The sequence below is a fragment of the Panulirus ornatus genome, chromosome 4 (genome assembly GCF_036320965.1).
Source record: "Panulirus ornatus isolate Po-2019 chromosome 4, ASM3632096v1, whole genome shotgun sequence".
In the NCBI taxonomy this organism is placed as follows: domain Eukaryota; kingdom Metazoa; phylum Arthropoda; class Malacostraca; order Decapoda; family Palinuridae; genus Panulirus; species Panulirus ornatus.
In genome coordinates this window covers 74,303,052-74,320,931 of record NC_092227.1, presented here as the reverse complement: position 1 = coordinate 74,320,931, position 17,880 = coordinate 74,303,052, and the positions used below count along the sequence as shown (strand labels likewise).

General features: G+C 45.6%; 1 protein-coding gene across 11 annotated transcripts in view; it reads right to left on the bottom strand.

Annotated features, from left to right (window-relative positions):
* The window catches only part of LOC139745674 (uncharacterized), a 365,941-nt gene that overhangs the window by 212,645 nt on the left and 135,416 nt on the right, over positions 1-17,880 (bottom strand). Inside the window, exon 1 of one of the 11 annotated variants that reach the window (XM_071656148.1) lies at positions 12,830-13,761. The exons of the other annotated variants lie outside the window; for them this stretch is intronic. The gene's annotated coding sequence lies outside the window, so the exon portion shown is untranslated. Of the gene's footprint in view, positions 1-12,829; positions 13,762-17,880 lie in introns of those variants that run through there. 11 annotated transcript variants of the gene reach the window in all.

Here is a 17,880-nt window from a genome sequence, read left to right as displayed (position 1 = left end):
AGAGGCCCTTTTCCCCTCCACTAATATCGTCCTACCCTACAAAATACACAGCTGTGCCTCGGATTCAGTGCCCAGGTTGTCCTCGAATAAAACACTGCGGGAGGGCCGCTGCCTCCACGCTGCGACTCAAGCAGCGTGTGGGATGTGTGTGTGTGGGGGGGGGGGGGGGTACCTTCTTGTGCATTTCAGGGAGGGGAGGTTCTACACGAATGGGGTGCCACCCCAAAACTTTCTCCTGCATCGTACGATATCTTGGATTTAGTCTATTTCCGCTTACAGTGTTCTTTCTTATCTTGTTATTTATAAACATAAAGTTAAATATTCAGGTGTATATATCTGCTTGTTGCTCGGCTGTCCACTGTGTCCTCTCATCGACCTAGCATATCTAATTCTGAAGAATTCGTCTATATTTACTTCATCCAACCTTTACAGACACTTGTTCACTGTTCACAATTCTCTGCTCTTCCTTCTCTCTTTCAACATGGGTGATTCTATGGCAGTAAGCAAGCACACACACACACACACACACACACACACATATATACACACACACGCACACACATATATACACACACACACACACACACACACACACATTTTATATATATATATATATATATATATATATATATATATATATATATATACATATATATATATATATATATATATATATATATATATATATATATATATATATATATATATATAATCCCTGGGGAGCTGGAAGAAAGAATACTTCCCACGTATTCCCTGCATGTCGTAGAAGGCGACTAAAAGGGGAGGGAGCGGGGGGGGGGGGGGGGGGCTGGAAGTCCTCCCTTCTCGTTTTTTTTTTTTCCAATTTTCCAAAAGAAGGAACAGAAAAAGGGGCCAGGTGAGGATATTCCCTCAAAGGCCCAGTCCTCTGTTCTTAACGCTACCTCGCTAACGCGTGAAATGGCGAATGGTATGAAAGAAAGAAATATATATATACGAGGGATTCAATGGTACCGGTCATGAGGGCCACCAAAGACCACCTTGCATGGTTGAGGGGAACAACAACAACATCATGGTACCCATTCAACTCGGAAACGACCACAGATTTCAACTGCTGAACAGTCGGCCTTCAAGGCCCTTTGGAAGCAGATAAAAGCCATTTCCCAGAGCTTTTATGGTCTTTATGCAAGTTGATATAAAAGCCATTCTTTTCTGTGCTGTTCCGGGTACAACCTCGACGATGGTGACTTTTTACACGCACCCAAACCATCAGCAGGTGAAGTAATACCTATAATATATATATATATATATATATATATATATATATATATATATATATATATATATATATATATATATATTTCAAACTATTCGCAATTTCCCGCGTTAGCGAGGTACCGTTAAGAATAGAGAACTGGGCCTTTGAGGGAATATCCTCACCTGGCCCCCTTCTCTGTTCCTTCTTTTGGAAAACTAAAAAAAAATAATGAGAGGGGAGGATTTCCAGCCCCCCGCTCCCTCCCCTTTTAGTCGCCTTCTACGACACGCAGGGAATACGTGAGAAGTATTCTTTCTCCCCTTTCCCCAGGGATATATATATATATATATATATATATATATATATATATATATATATATATATATATATATATATTCTCCCATACTTGAACGCAGTTTCCCGCGTCAGCATGGTCGCGTCAGGATCAGGAAAACAAAGGCCACATCCGCTCACAGGGTTTCTAGCTGTCATGTGTAATGCACAGAAACCACAGCTCCCTGTCCACATCCAGGCCCCACACATCTTTCCATGGTCTACCGAGACGTGTGCAGTCCATTGACAGCACGTCCACCCCTGTATACTAAATCGTTCCAATCAACTCTATCCCTTGCACCCCTTTCACCCTCCTGCATATTCAAGCACCGATCGCTGAAAATCTTTTTCCGATATCCTTCCATCCCCAGTATGGGTTTCCCTGTTCCTCTTTTTCCCTCAACCTCTGACACATACATCTCTTCGTCAACCTTTCCTCACTCATTCTCACCACATGTCCAAACTATTTCAGCACTCTCTCTTTAGCTCTCTCAACGACACTTTTTATTACCACTCTAGCAGATAAATATATACAATCAGCAAGACGGTAAGATTATGTAATGAACCAACCACGTAACAATCTATGTCATAATTAACTTCCCACTGGGGTCAGACCAGGATCTTTTTGAACCCCATAATCCTTCTTTATTACCGCCCACAGGATGAGCAAAGGCTGCACCATAAACTTGCCACTCAGAGAGAGAGAGAGAGAGAGAGAGAGACTCTGTTCTTAACGCTACCTCGCAAACGCGGGAAATGGCGAATAGTATGAAAAAAAAAAAAAAAAAATATATATATATATATATATATATATATATATATATATATATATATGTGTGTGTGTGTGTGTGTGTGTGTGTGTGTGTGTGTGTGTGTGTGTGTGTTTGTGTGTGGAAGGGGGGGGAGGGATTCCTCGTCTGTTTCCTTGCGCTACCTCGCTGACGCGGGAGACGGCGGAAAAGTATAATAACTATATATATATATATATATATATATATATATATATATATATATATATATATATATATATATATACATATATATCATCAGCTATACATTAGAAAAATGTTCAAGTAAAGGGGCTCCACGAGTGCAAAACTCCCTCACGTGTCTGATTACAAATGGGCAATCAGACACAAACACCCACACATGCAGGTGTGTGTGTGTGTGTGTGTGTGTGTGTGTGTGTGTGTGTGTGTGTGTGTGTGTGCGTCTGTGTGTGTGTGTGTGTGTGTGTGTGTGTGTGTGTGTGTGTGTGTGTGTGGATTGGGATGGTGAGCCAATGCAGGAAAGCTTCTCTGACTTCAATTTTCTAGCGCTTCAGCTTGGGCAGAACTCCTATCCGCAAGTCCAAACGTTACAAGAATAAGACTCAAAAGCTCTCACCAGTGTTTACATCATATATCACCCAGACAGTCTGCTCGAAATTACATTAATAGTCACATTTAGCGAGGTTGTGACACTGGGAGTAGAGTCTCGTCATAGAACTACTCACTCCAAAAGGAGTCTAAATTTCCCCGTAACTGGAAGCAGCGCAACTCTGAGTTGCAGGAACCCTCAGAAAGGCCGTGGGTAACACCAGGTCTCTTTCACTGAAATTAGTCTCAGTGCAGTTATAAATAAATATCACACACACATAAACACGCACACATCCGCACACATATGCTGTTTTCTCCCGGCATCACACATGACAGATAAAGATACTGTGTTTAAATAAGGCAGTTCAGTTGTTCGTCTGTTCCCGACACTACCTCACTAAGGTGGGAGAAGCAATTATATACATACACTGTACTTTCCTGCCTCAGGAACCTCTTGTATGGAGCTGTCGCGCCGCTCTGGAAGCTGGCCAAGGCCACCGGACACAACCATCGATCATGAGGTGTTGTGATGTGTATTCATCCGTGCGAGGTGAGTGTATGACACTTCAGTGATTACTGTCTTCACATGGGAGGGTGATTGGCGGCGCTGTGGGTGTGAGCCGGCGTATAAATGTACTTCTTCCTGCCCTAGGAGGCCCTTCTATCTTTATGAGGCTCCCGCAGCGCTCAGGAAGCGGGCCAAGTCCGCCTGACGGAACCACAGGTCACTACATGCAATGACTGTGCATCTACGTGGGGGAGAATACAGGGCAACTGAGTATTGCGTTCGGTGTCTTCGTCATGGGAGCTGCATCGTGGACATGACGGGTCTTGAGATACGTTGAGGCGATGTTTACACCGTTCTAGGGTCGGGTGCTGCCCAGATCACTCGCCAGGAAGTGTGACTTGAGTTCGACTCCTGAGTGTGCGTATGATGACCGGTGTACGTACTTCAGGGGAGATAGAGTTTAAAATGAAGCTTAGAGGGGCAACTGTTTGGTGACTGTCGGGTTATTTCAGTGTGTGTGTGTGTGTGTGTGTGTGTGTGTGTGTGTTCTGAATGTGATATTTGTACGGGGTGGGGGGTGACCTGTGCGGCAGGAATAAGCATTATAGTCCCACCTGGGGGATGGTGGTCTGTGGTGGAACGGTTTACATGGAAAGGACTGCGTGCTGTGTCATGCATACAGGCCTGAATCCCTCTGAACCCATTACTTTCCTTAATCAACGTTTTGCTAGCAGTAATGTACGTACTGCCTAAATCACATTAGATTTTGGGGTGGGGCGTTTAAGTTACCTTTCTTTTCATATTTAACCGACTGTTTAGTATGTCGCATCCACTGGTAAAAACTGGGTAGACAGTGATCTTTGAATCGCCACGCCACTACATGACGTTAAGTTACCTTACCATCAGTCTCCCACGGGAACACGCAGCTCATGCCAGAGAAACTGAATTGCATCGAAGTTTTCCCTGGAGGCATGAGAACTCTTCATTAATTAACGGTCGTTCTTGAGAGTTTAGTCTAACGTTAATGAGTCATGTTCTGAAGTCTGGACATAAAGGAAACTGGCCCGTGCAAGACGTCGAAGCTTCAATTCCCATGAATTTCGTTTCCAGCCACCCGGTATCGCTACGTACATTTCTCTCCTTCACCAACATCTCTGCTCGTTCTTTCAACAAAAATCGTTCCGTACGATGCAAGAAACATCCACAGATATCAGACATGTACACATCTTGTGAATTTCCGATATTTTGCGAGTGCCGGCTACAATACGTCACAACAACGATAAAAATATGAACTTTTGAGTCGACTGTTGAGTGGGAGCCCAAACATGTTGACGTCATGTGCTTCACGGCGGTACATGATTGGTTCTTTCACGGGAATCGTCACAGACGCGAGCCCCAGTTACTTAGTGTAGATTGGTTAGACTGGAAAATAATTAATATCACAACCAAACTCGTAATATTAACAGGGAATCCATAAAAATCCAAGAGTCACATCTTTGTATACAGGTTTAGATCAAAAACTGACAACTCGTTGTCTCAAAAACGAAAATGTATTACTCATATAAACCCCGCTAGCCTATCTCCCTGCGATTCCGAGTTGCCCAGTCAGCAGACACAACACTCCTGTATACTGACAGCCTCACCCTCTGTACGTGTACCCATCGAGATAAACGTTCAGTTTGCCTGACAGTCATTCCTGGTACCGAGCCGTCAGCAGTGTTCCCCAACACCAATAATGGCTAGAACATCTTCACTTGAGTATGTCTCGCTCTGTGTCAACCTTGCCTTCCTCTCCCGCGTCAGTCCAACTCTACGTTTCCTTCATGCTAGTGTAATACTTCAACTGACTTCTGAAGCCAGAGGCCCTTTTCCCCTCTACTAATATCGTCCTAAACTACAAAATACACAGCTGTTCCTCGGATTCAGCGCCCAGGTTGTCCTCGAATAAAACACTGCGGGAGGGCCGCTGCCTCCACGCTGCGACTCAAGCAGCGTGTGGGATGTGTGTGTGTGTGTGTGTGGGGGGGGGGGGGGGGGGTACCTTCTTGTGCATTACGGGGAGGGGAGGTTCTACACAAATGGGGTGCCACCCCAAAACTTTCTCCTGCATCGTACGATATCTTGGATTTGGTCTATTTCCGCTTACAGTGTTCTTTCTTATCTTGTTATTTATAAACATTTTTTTCTTTTTCTTTCTTTCAAACTATTCGCCATTTCCCGCGTTAGCGAGGTAGCGTTAAGAACAGAGAACTGGGCCTTTGAGGGAATATCCTCACCTGGCCCCCTTCTCTGTTCCTTCTTTTGGAAAAATAAAAAAAAAAATAATGAGAGGGGAGGATTTCCAGTCCCCCGCTCCCTCCCCTTTTAGTCGCCTTCTACGACACGCAGGGAATACGTGTCTCCCGCGTTAGTGAGGTAGCGCAGGGAAGCAACAGACGAAAGAATAGCTCAACCCACCCACATACACATATATATACATACACGTCCACACATGCACATATACATACCTATACATCTCAACGTATACATATATATACACACACAGACATATACATATATACACATGTACATTCAACGTATACATATATATACACATGTACATAATTCATACTGTCTGCCCTTATTCATTCCTGTCATATTTATAAACATAAAGTTAAATATTCAGGTGTATATATCTGCTTGTTGCTCGGCTGTCCACTGTGTCCTCTCATCGACCTAGCATATCTAATTCTGAAGAATTCGTCTATATTTACTTCATCCAACCTTTACAGACACTTGTTCACTGTTCACAATTCTCTGCTCTTCCTTCTCTCTTTCAACATGGGTGATTCTATGGCAGTAAGCAAGCACACACACACACACATATACACACACACACGCACACATATACACACACACACACACACACACACACAAACACACATTTTATATATATATATATATATATATATATATATATATATATATATATATATATATATATATATATATATATATATATAATCCCTGGGGATCTGGAAGAAAGAATACTTCCCACGTATTCCCTGCATGTCGTAGAAGGCGACTAAAAGGGGAGGGAGCGGGGGGGGCTGGAAGTCCTCCCTTCTCGTTTTTTTTTTTCCAATTTTCCAAAAGAAGGAACAGAAAAAGGGGCCAGGTGAGGATATTCCCTCAAAGGCCCAGTCCTCTGTTCTTAACGCTACCTCGCTAACGCAGGAAATGGCGAATGGTATGAAAGAAAGAAATATATATATACGAGGGATTCAATGGTACCGGTCATGAGGGCCACCAAAGACCACCTTGCATGGTTGAGGGGAACAACAACATCATGGTACCCATTCAACTCGGAAACGACCACAGATTTCAACTGCTGAACAGTCGGCCTTCAAGGCCCTTTGGAAGCAGATAAAAGCCATTTCCCAGAGCTTTTATGGTCTTGATGCAAGTTGATAGAAAAGCCATTCTTTTCTGTGCTGTTCCGGGTACAACCTCGACGATGGTGACTTTTTACACGCACCCAAACCATCAGCAGGTGAAGTAATACCTATAATATATATATATATATATATATATATATATATATATATATATATATATATATATATATATATATATATATATTTATTTTTATTTATTATACTTTGTCGCTGTCTCCCGCGTTTGCGAGGTAGCGCAAGGAAACAGACGAAAGAAATGGCCCAACCCCCCCTCCCCATACACATGTATATACATACGTCCACACACGCAAATATACATACCTACACAGCTTTCCATGGTTTACCCCAGACGCTTCACATATATATATATATATATATATATATATATATATATATATATATATATATATATATATATATATATATATTTATATCTTTCTTTCAAACTATTCGCCATTTCCCGCGTTAGCGAGGTAGCGTTAAGAACAGAGAACTGGGCCTTTGAGGGAATATCCTCACCTGGCCCCCTTCTCTGTTCCTTCTTTTGGAAAAATAAAAAAAAAATAATGAGAGGGGAGGATTTCCAGCCCCCCGCTCCCTCCCCTTTTAGTCGCCTGCTACGACACGCAGGGAATACGTGAGAAGTATTCTTTCTCCCCTTTCCCCAGGGATATATATATATATATATATATATATATATATATATATATATATATATATATATATATATATATTCTCCCATACTTGAACGCAGTTTCCCGCGTCAGCATGGTCGCGTCAGGATCAGAAAAAGAAAGGCCACATCCGCTCACAGGGTTTCTAACTGTCATGTGTAATGCACAGAAACCACAGCTCCCTGTCCACATCCAGGCCCCACAGATCTTTCCATGGTCTACCCGAGACGTGTGCAGTCCATTGACAACACGTCCACCCCTGTATACTAAATCGTTCCAATCAACTCTATCCCTTGCACGCCTTTCACCCTCCTGCATATTCAAGCACCGATCGCTGAAAATCTTTAACCGATATCCTTCCATCCCCAATATGGCTTTCCCTGTTCCTCTTTTTCCCTCAACCTCTGACACATACATCTCTTCGTCAACCTTTCCTCACTCATTCTCACCACATGTCCAAACTATTTCAGCACTCTCTCTTTAGCTCTCTCAACGACACTTTTTATTACCACTCTAGCAGATAAATATATACAATCAGCAAGACGGTAAGATTATGTAATGAACCAACCACGTAACAATCTATGTCATAATTAACTTCCCACTGGGGTCAGACCAGGATCTTTTTGAACCCCATAATCCTTCTTTATTACCGCCCACAGGATGAGCAAAGGCTGCACCATAAACTAGCCACTCAGAGAGAGAGAGAGAGAGAGAGAGAGAGAGAGAGAGAGAGAGAGAGAGAGAAATGTAGTGGTCTGTACGAGCTGGCGTGGGTTCAGTGCGGCTGGGGGTGCCGAACTGCAACCCTGGGACGAGGGATCCCAGATGGCAGGTGATGTCGGTAGCGAGGGTGGTGTAGCAACTTCATACCGACCTCTCGGATGAGTTCCCGGCGACGACTTAGTAATACTGGGAGAGGTGAGGGTAAACTTTAGCAGCACGTAATAGTGGGTGGGAGAGGGACCGAGGATGAGCTTGCATTGCGCTTTACTGCATCTTTTTTTCCCCAGTTGTGTGGTGGAGAGGGAGGGAGGGAGGGAGGGAGGAAGACCACGTGGGAGAGGCATACGTGGCTCTGGTGTGAACAAAAGTTAGGCACAGATTCTTGAACACGGGTGAGGGATGTGAAAGTGTTCCGAGTCGACACACTAAGTAGAGAGGACGACTGAAAGTGTTGAGGATGTTACCGACGTGTTCCCCGGAGTCTGGTTTACTGTCCAAATGGAGACTCAAGGGCCTGGTGGACTGAACAACCTGGTGGGGTAATAATAATAATAACAATAATAATAATAATAATAATAATAATAATAACAATAATAATAATAATTATTATCATTATCATTATTACCATTATTATTATTATTATTATCATTATCAATATCATCATCATTATCCTCATTTATCATAATTCGCTGATTATTGAATTATGTCTAAGCATACATAAACGAATGTGTGTGTGTGTGTGTGTGTGTGTGTGTGTGTGTGTGTGTGTGTGTGTGTTGGCATGTGGAGGGAAGTAAGGGACGGGGTGCCTGCCTGGCCCGGTGCCCGCACGCCATACCCGGGACTAAGGCTTCCTGCCTCCCTTAAAATCTTGCAGGGGTTACCTTACACGTGGAGGACACCTCCCACTGCCTCAGACGCCCCCCCCCCCCTAGTTATGGAGGTGGAGTGGAGGGCTGGGGACAGTGTTCAGGATGTGGGCTGAATCAAGATCAGGAGAGACATGGCGGGCATGGCGCATCACCACTTAAGTTTTACGTGGAGTCACCACACGGTGTCACACTCGAGTGATCCGCACCACCTACCCTCCTCCAGGTGACGTGGCCTGCTACACCGTCCTGCCCTGCGTCTGCCCGCACGCCTAGTGTGATAGCACGTGTAGAGCCAGGTGGCGCAACCATCACACACGTACACAGCCGCCGCTCCGGATTAAGACGGGTGGAGACGGTACCAAGATTAGATTACGGTCACGAAATAATGTATGGTCCTGGAGCTCTGTCCTCCAGGCTGGCTTACAGCCCCCACTCTCACACCAGGCGGTGCTGGAACACCCCCTCCCCCACCAAAACACACACACACACACACACACACACACACACACACACACACACTCGCGCTGTTTTATGATAGGTAAACTAGTTATCAATATGAACTCATAGTACTGTATCATCTGTCATAATTCAACTTGGTATTTTGAGTAGCATGGCTATTCAAATTCAATTACCCGCTCTTTATTCATTACACACACACACACACACACACCACTCCAATACCTTGACAAAATGCAGTTCTGGGTAACCCAAGTACACTGCGTCCCACGGGTCATAAAGATGACGCTTTTGCGTTACTTAGTCCTTAAAGTGATGCCCCTAAGGATGCAACCGACACACAGTGATGACCTACCGCCGGAACCAGCGTTGACCGCAGCACTCCCAACAACATCGCCCTCCAGGACACCCATCACAGTAAACCTCCACCACTGGGCCATCACCAAACACTGGACCATCACCCACCACAGTAAGACTACTCACGGCCAACTTTACTCCCCCAACAGTGTTCCACTCCATACTATCTTACTAAGCCCCCAGCACTTCTTTCTGAAAGTGACCCTCCCTATCCTCTCTGACCATCCACTTGGCCTCATCCGCCACTTGAAGAAGGTGGTGCACTAAACCTCGCCACCGTCTAAGAGGCAGTGTTATAAAACCTCAACTACCGTCATTATGCCTTACACCAGCTGACTATAAAAGCTCCCAAATATGACACTTAAATATATGACTACCCCACGCCATGCCGGTCGTGACAACAACCTCAAAACTGCCGTAACAACCCAACTCCAATCAGCCGTGACAACCCCATCCCCAATCCGCCGTGACAACCCCACACCCAATTAGTCGTGAAAATTCCACCCCCAAACGGCCGAGACAACACCGCCTACAAACGGCCGTAATGACACCACCCACAAATGGCTGACAACACCACCTCCAATGTACCGTAATAATCCAAACGATATCGGCCGCGACAACCCCATCCCCAACCGGCCTGGGCCACACCACCCTAAACGGCCGTGGCAACCTCCAATCGACCGTTATAATCCCACCCTCAATCGGCCGTGATAACCCCACCCCCGAACGGCCGTGACAACTCCACCCCCAGACGGCCGTGACAACACTACCCCCAAAGGCCGTGACATCACCTCTAATCGACCGTAATAATCCTAACCCCAATCGGCCGTAACAACCCCACCCCCACCGACCGTGCCTCTCCATTCCGAGCCGTCCTTGACAGCCCCGCCACTAGCCGGCCGTGACAAGCCCGACCCCAGTCGACCACAACATCCCGCCCCCAGTCGACCAAGACATCCCAAGCCTGCCGTGACAGCCCCGCCCACAGCTGGCCGTGGCAATCCCAACCCCATTCGACCATGACAACTCCACAACTAAATTACTGTGACAGATCCACCCCCCGGCGACCTCGATAAACAATACAGCCACCTGATCGTGACTTTCCCCACAGCCATCAGGGAGTGACAACCTCACCAATATTCAGCCGTGACAACTGCACAATCAGACGGCCGAGTCAACTCCACTCCCAGTTGCCTGTGGCAACCAAGCACCTGTCCAGGTGACAACCCCACCCCTAATCAGCAATGGCAACCCCATCGCAACCAGGTGTAACAAATCCACCCCCAAGCAGATGTGACAATCACATCCCAACCAACCATAACAACCTTACCCCCATCAGCCGTGAAAATCCCATCCCTAAAAAGGCGTGAAAACTCCACCCCCAGCCAGCCGTGATAACCTTACACCCAGCCACCCACGACAACTCCCAATCCCTAGTTGGGCCCGACAACCTAACCTCAGCCAGCCGTGATAACCCTACCCCAACCAATCGTGACAACCTTACCCCAGCCGGCCGTGACAATCCAAAACCCAGTGAAGAATGACAACGGGGTTCCCAGCCGACCTTAACAATCTCACCTAGTCAAGCGTGAAAAACCCACCCTAAAAGCCAGCAGTGAAAAACCCACCCCAAGCCAGCCGTGACAAATGTACGCCAAGCTAAGCGAGAAAACGCCTTTCAGCCAGCCGTGAAAACCCCACCTCCAGCCAGCCGTGATAAATCCTCCCACAGCCAGGGGTGACAACTCCCTCCTGCCAGAGGTAACAACCCCACCCTCAGCTGACTGTGACAATCGTACAACCTCAAACAAGATCACCCATAAAATCATTGCAATAGGCCAGCGCTGGGCGGTAACCCCAAATCCTCGCCAAGGTACGTCACTTAATTTGAATAACCTCGCCGTATACGTCACCCAGACAAACTTTACAGTTATTATTGCCACGTGTGGACTGGAGAGAGAGAGAGAGAGAGAGAGAGAGAGAGAGAGAGAGAGAGAGAGAGAGAGAGAGAGAGAGAGAGGCACAGTGGGTAATGACATTCGTCCTGGGAACCACCAAGGAAGAGTAGTGATGTTTATCTTGGGAAACCGAGTCACGTACTGGGACAAAAACGTGATCACTTCTGCTGTTATCATTTCTAGGACTACATAATAATTCTGATGATGACCGTCGTTACACCTGCAATAAAAATGAGGTATCGGATGATGCTCGTCTTGGGGAAACAATAAACCACCGGAAAAAAAGGTAAATCGTAAAAAAAAAAAAAAAATAGTCTTTCTGAAGCCCAACCTATGACACAAGGATGAGCTCATTGACGACAAACTCCATCCTGGAAAACAAAGGAGGGCCAGGGGTGCTGGGCCGCCAGCACCGCCGTACCGTCATAAAAACGTGGTAAGTTTCAAGGTTGAGAGCTGGGGGATAGCGGGGAGGTCGGTCGCTCCCCAGCCCGGCAGTTGAGAGACGCTGTACCAGCCTCACCCCGCCACCTCACAACGCACCCCGACATACCCCCGCCACCTCAAGCTACACACCCACGCACAACCCGCTACCTCCTCAAGCTACACACACACACACACACACACACGGCTTACCTCACCCAAGACCAACAGGACCCATGTTCATCCCCAGCCGTGTTCAAATGACTCGCGTACAAATATGCTGTAACCAACAGGTCATTCACTCATATAATGATTCCCTGTGTCTCTGCTGTATACAATTTTATACATAAAACGACTATCACGACCAAAAAATAAGCTTTAAAATCAGCGGAGTTTTGGACGAGGCAGATGGGAACAAATTTCATTAAGAGGGAATATCAAAAGATTTGGAATCAGATAAACCTGTAAAGAGTTTTCCCGGAAAAGGCTGTACCTGTCAGCAGTATGTTGAAAAAAATTAGCCATGTATCACTGACTGATACGGACAAAGCACACTTGTTGATCAGTGGGTGCGTATCCGTGGTGGGGAGCGATGTGGTTGCTAGGGTGGAGGGCGGCAGGAGCGTTAAGAGCAGGCTTACGTCACTGTGACGTCATGCCTTACGCGGAGGCTCCACCCATCTTGAACATCACTAGATAATACACTTCATTTCTATGTTTATCTGCTTACAGCTTACTATTAATGTCTCTCATAATAAGATGAACATCACCAGATACACACTTCATTTCTTGTTTACTTGCATAAAGCTTACTATTAACGTATCTCATAGTATCTGTAAGATGAACATCACCAGATACACACTTCATCTCTATGTTTATCTACATAAAGCTTACCATTAATGTATTCCATAATATCTGTAAGATGACCACCACGATACACACTTCATTTCTATGTTTATCTGCATAAAGCTTACTATTAATGTATCTCATAATATCTTTATCACGTACACTACGACCGTCTTCCAATATACCTTGGACACGTAGGAACTGTAGCTGCATTTGAAGCAGAATTAGATTTTCTTCACGTAGGACGAGTGTTCAAGGAAGCGTTAATCTGGCCCTACAACCACAGAGAACGATGGGATCTGGTCCTTCAACCAAAGAGAACCATGGGATCACGTCTTCCAGACAGATGTCAGATTATCAAGCTCCACTGCACGTGGAGACAATAACAGGAGTTCCGCGCCATGAAAGGAAAGGCATCCTTGTTGAACGATCGAATAAGACTCCATATCAAGGCAGCACAGTTCCCATACCATGAGATACGGATGGCGTCTCGAAAATAAACAATCCGCTTCTTCATTCACTGAAAATGGCATCATCCTGTATGAGGTTGGTGAACTAGTGGACCAGCGTCGAGGAGTCTGCCGCACTAAGTGAGTCAGCAACCTGGTTGAGGTTATGCAACGACTCTAAGTTGCATAACGAGGGGCACTGTCCCAACACCCCCGCCATGTAAATAGAATCTTATTTACAGTAGTAACCCTGACCCTGACACTTTTACTCTGTACATACGTCACGTCCACACGTGTGTGCGGCAGGAAGGAAGGCGAGGATAAAAGAAAGAAAAATAAAAAAAAAAGCTGAGGAAAGGAAAGAAGTGAGGGCATACGAGTGCAGCGAGGGAGATAGGACAGGCGAGGAGGTGTGGAGGACACCTGACGTTAAGAGGCCCCAGCCTCAACCAGGATGTCATGAGTACACCGTGCGTGGCCCGGAAGGCCGAGCCACGCACACGGAAGGTCGAGTGGGCCACAGGACCACCATGAAGGAGGTCCAAGGGGTCAAGATCCCATTCCCCAACTAGACAAAAAATCCACCAAGTCATCAACACTTATGACATAAAATGACAAATAATAAATACTTGCGTCTTTCAAAACGAGCTTTTGTAGCATATCCAACAGTCAATACCCATGCAAAGTGCTTCCATCACTTCACTCCACAGCAACTAGATTGCGGTATATATATAAAAAACAAATGTATTTTTATACAACTTCGACCAACCCTTGGGAAGTCCTTTCTACGGGTCTGCAAGATAATCCGGCCGGATAGGCCGCATAAGTGTCAGGGGTAGTGGGCCACACAAAGGTCGGAGAGAGAGTGAGACTTTATCACGGTCAGGGTGAGTGGACCTTACGAAAGCTGAGACAAGGATGGAGGAGGGCTGCATGGCGGCCGCTGCAAGTGAGCCACCGCATGATGGTCGGGGTTATTGGTTAGTAGAACGATCGCAGCATGTGGGCGGCACGATGGCCCGGCGAGTGGGTCGCCGCACAACAGCAGGGGCGAGTGAGTCCCTCAACGGTCGGGACATGTGGGCCGCTCAACGATCAGGGAGTAGGTCGCACAACGGTCAGGGCGAGTGGGTCGCACAGCGGTCAGGGCGAGTGGGCCGCACAACGGTCAATGCGAGTGGGCCGCACAACGGTCAGGGCGAGTGGGTCACACAACGGCTGGAACGAGTAGGCCACCACTACGGTAAGAGCAAGCGGCCTGTGTAACGGTCTGGACGAGTGGGCCTCACTCGCACAGACCGGAATGAGAGGAGAGCAGAGAGATGGTGGCGTGGGAGGACGCCAGCCTTTGTTCTCCCTCGTTGTACCCTTCCTGCCCCAACACCTCGCCAACCTTCCCATTATTATTTAGTGGCACGCTATGCAATACCTGTCTGATGTTTAGTCCATCTGGAGAGTTTACTGAGATTCCTCGTAAAGCAAAGCAATTTTGTTAAGTTTACCTGAATAGTAATAATCATAATCATTATAAGAGAACACGTGTTGCATAGTGCAATTTGAATCTCCCAAACGTCATGTAGTATTGCGAAATACGCATGCACAAAGTATTCGAATGTTTACGTTTATCAATATTCTGCAAGTTGAATTTAGTACTATATTATATACAAAATTTAAGATCTATCATTAATCAAAGAAACTCACCCTCTTTCTAAAATTCTGAAAACATATTAATCGTTCAATTCTTAAAGTCAAATTAACAAAGTAGAGTAATTCCATTTGGCAACATGCACCATCAGTTGCCAGGCAGAGTTTCCCGTTTTCTATTGCGGAATATTCCATGGGATTCTGCTACAAGTTACAACACAAATGCACGCTCCCACAAATCAACACATACACACATTATATATAACTCCAGGGTCTCCCTCATGAGACTCCAGCAGAAATGAAACTGCACTTTATGTAGAAGCCAAGAAATGAAATTCTAAATAGCGAAAAAACCAAATTCGACTTTTCATTTGTGGTGTAAGCACTTGCATTCGGAGTCCGGTAATAATATATATATATATATATATATATATATATATATATATATATATATATATATATATATTGTTGAAAAATTTTACGGCAAAATTTAAGATAGTGGTTGAAAACATAAAATGCATGAAAAACGCTCAATCAGGGGCCCAACGGAGGAAACGCGGCCACTCAGTGTGCATCGAGGATACGTAAATAATCTAGTGGCTATAAATAAGTTCCTCCGACTCCTTGCGTTGATAAAGCCGAGATATAATATTTATTAGTAGTTAACTGGCTATGCTACACCATTTGAGATCCGATGATAAAGAAAAAAAAGCAAGGGAGGTTCCACGCACACTTTTACCGGAGGTCGATGGCCTCTAGGTTCCTGTGTACAAATTTGTGGAGTAATACCCTCTCCGCGGGCCACATGAATGAGTGGCGATAACAACAGAAGAACGCTGAGGGCTCTGTACATTACTGTTTTTTTTTATGGTGTATGAATTCTTTCAAAGAATATTGATGAAAAATGTCTTGTATTTAATAGTAATACTAAAGATACTAATGATAATACTATTTCTTCAGATAATACTAAAATTAATGATAATAATAATGGTTCAAACATCTTAGCCAAAAGAGGAAAGGAGATTTGCGGCTCTTGTCATCAGCTGAAGCGTCTGGCCAAACCCGTCATGTCAGCCGTTACTCCCGTTATCTACCGCGACTTCACACACGACCACTTCAGTAGTAACTTTATCTCTCCTAGTTTGTTGAGTGTTACCAATCTTGATATAGGCTTCGGTAGAAGCCCTAGTTACTCTCCAATATTATCAATAATAATAATATCAATAATGACAAGTCTTAAAATAAAACTCTTCGTGTGGATAGTGAAGCAAGGACGTTTTCGGATGTCCCAGCTGAAATACCGTTTATAGCACATACCTATTGTCTCCTGCTCAAGCACAACTGTTATTTATAGTATCAGTCGCTGGGATCATTATCTGATAAACGTAAAACAGTGTAAGCAAATTTATCAAGTTATTTCCATAACTAAAATCAAGATAGTGTGGTAAAGCTGGGGAAACCCTGAGCACGATGGTACGACTATTGAGATCGGTATGCAACCACCGTTGAGCTCGAAGTACGACTACTGAGCACGACACTGGGACGCTTAGGGTATATAGGTCGTACCTTCATGCTCAACGGGTAAACAAGTACCGGTCTAGTCTGAGTGAATGAATGAATGAATGAATGAATGGAAGGAAGGTCATTGATTGGTGAATGCTGACAGTATCTAAAAGAGTTTAAAATGTTATCTGACAGCGGAGAAAGTCCAGCAGATCTCCCTAACCATGTATTGCAAATAGATAATCCATACAGTCCCCTCCGATCCACGCCCACAGTTTTGAACGGCAGCGTGGCGTGGCGTCAGCCCCCGGCAACCCTTTTGTAAACTACCGCACCAGATAAACCAGCCCCTGCCTGGGGTGGGGGATGGCAGGTGGTGACCACCCTCCCTATGTAATGTGGTGACTCTCTAGGTGAGGATGTCTCTCTAGGTGCGGTGGTGACTCTCCAGTTACGTTGGTGGCACTCTAGGGGCAGTGGTGACACTCTAGGTGCAGTGGTGACACTCTAGGTGCTGTGGTGACTCTCCAGTTACGTTGGTGGCACTCTAGGTGCAGTGGTGACACTCTAGGTGCAGTGGTGACTCTCTAGTTGCAGTTGTGACTCCAGGTGCAGTGGTGACTCTCCAGATAAGATAGGGACTCCATTGAGCAAGTGACTCTCCACGATGCCTGGTGACTCGAGGTGATAAGAGTGATTCTCCATTACGCCTGGTGGACTGACTGTACATGCCTGAGTCACCAAGTTAGTGGTGTGACCGAGGAAGTACACCCAGGGACGTGATTAATATTCTGGCGCCACACACCACCGCACATTGCGAGTCCTGCCGCCTCCCGACCCTTCCATCCTTCGCTGCTCTCACGATTTACCATGCATGAAGGATACCACCAATAATGGTTAGCTGAGATCTTCCTCCCCCATACATAAGGACATGACCAGTGATGGTGGCTAGGGCCTTCCTCCTACCCCATACATAAGGACATGACCAGTGATGGTGGCTAGGGCCTTCCTCCTACCCCATACATAAGGTCATGACCAGTGATGGTAGCTAGGACCTTCCTCCTACCCCATACATAAGGTCATGACCAGTGATGGTAGCTAG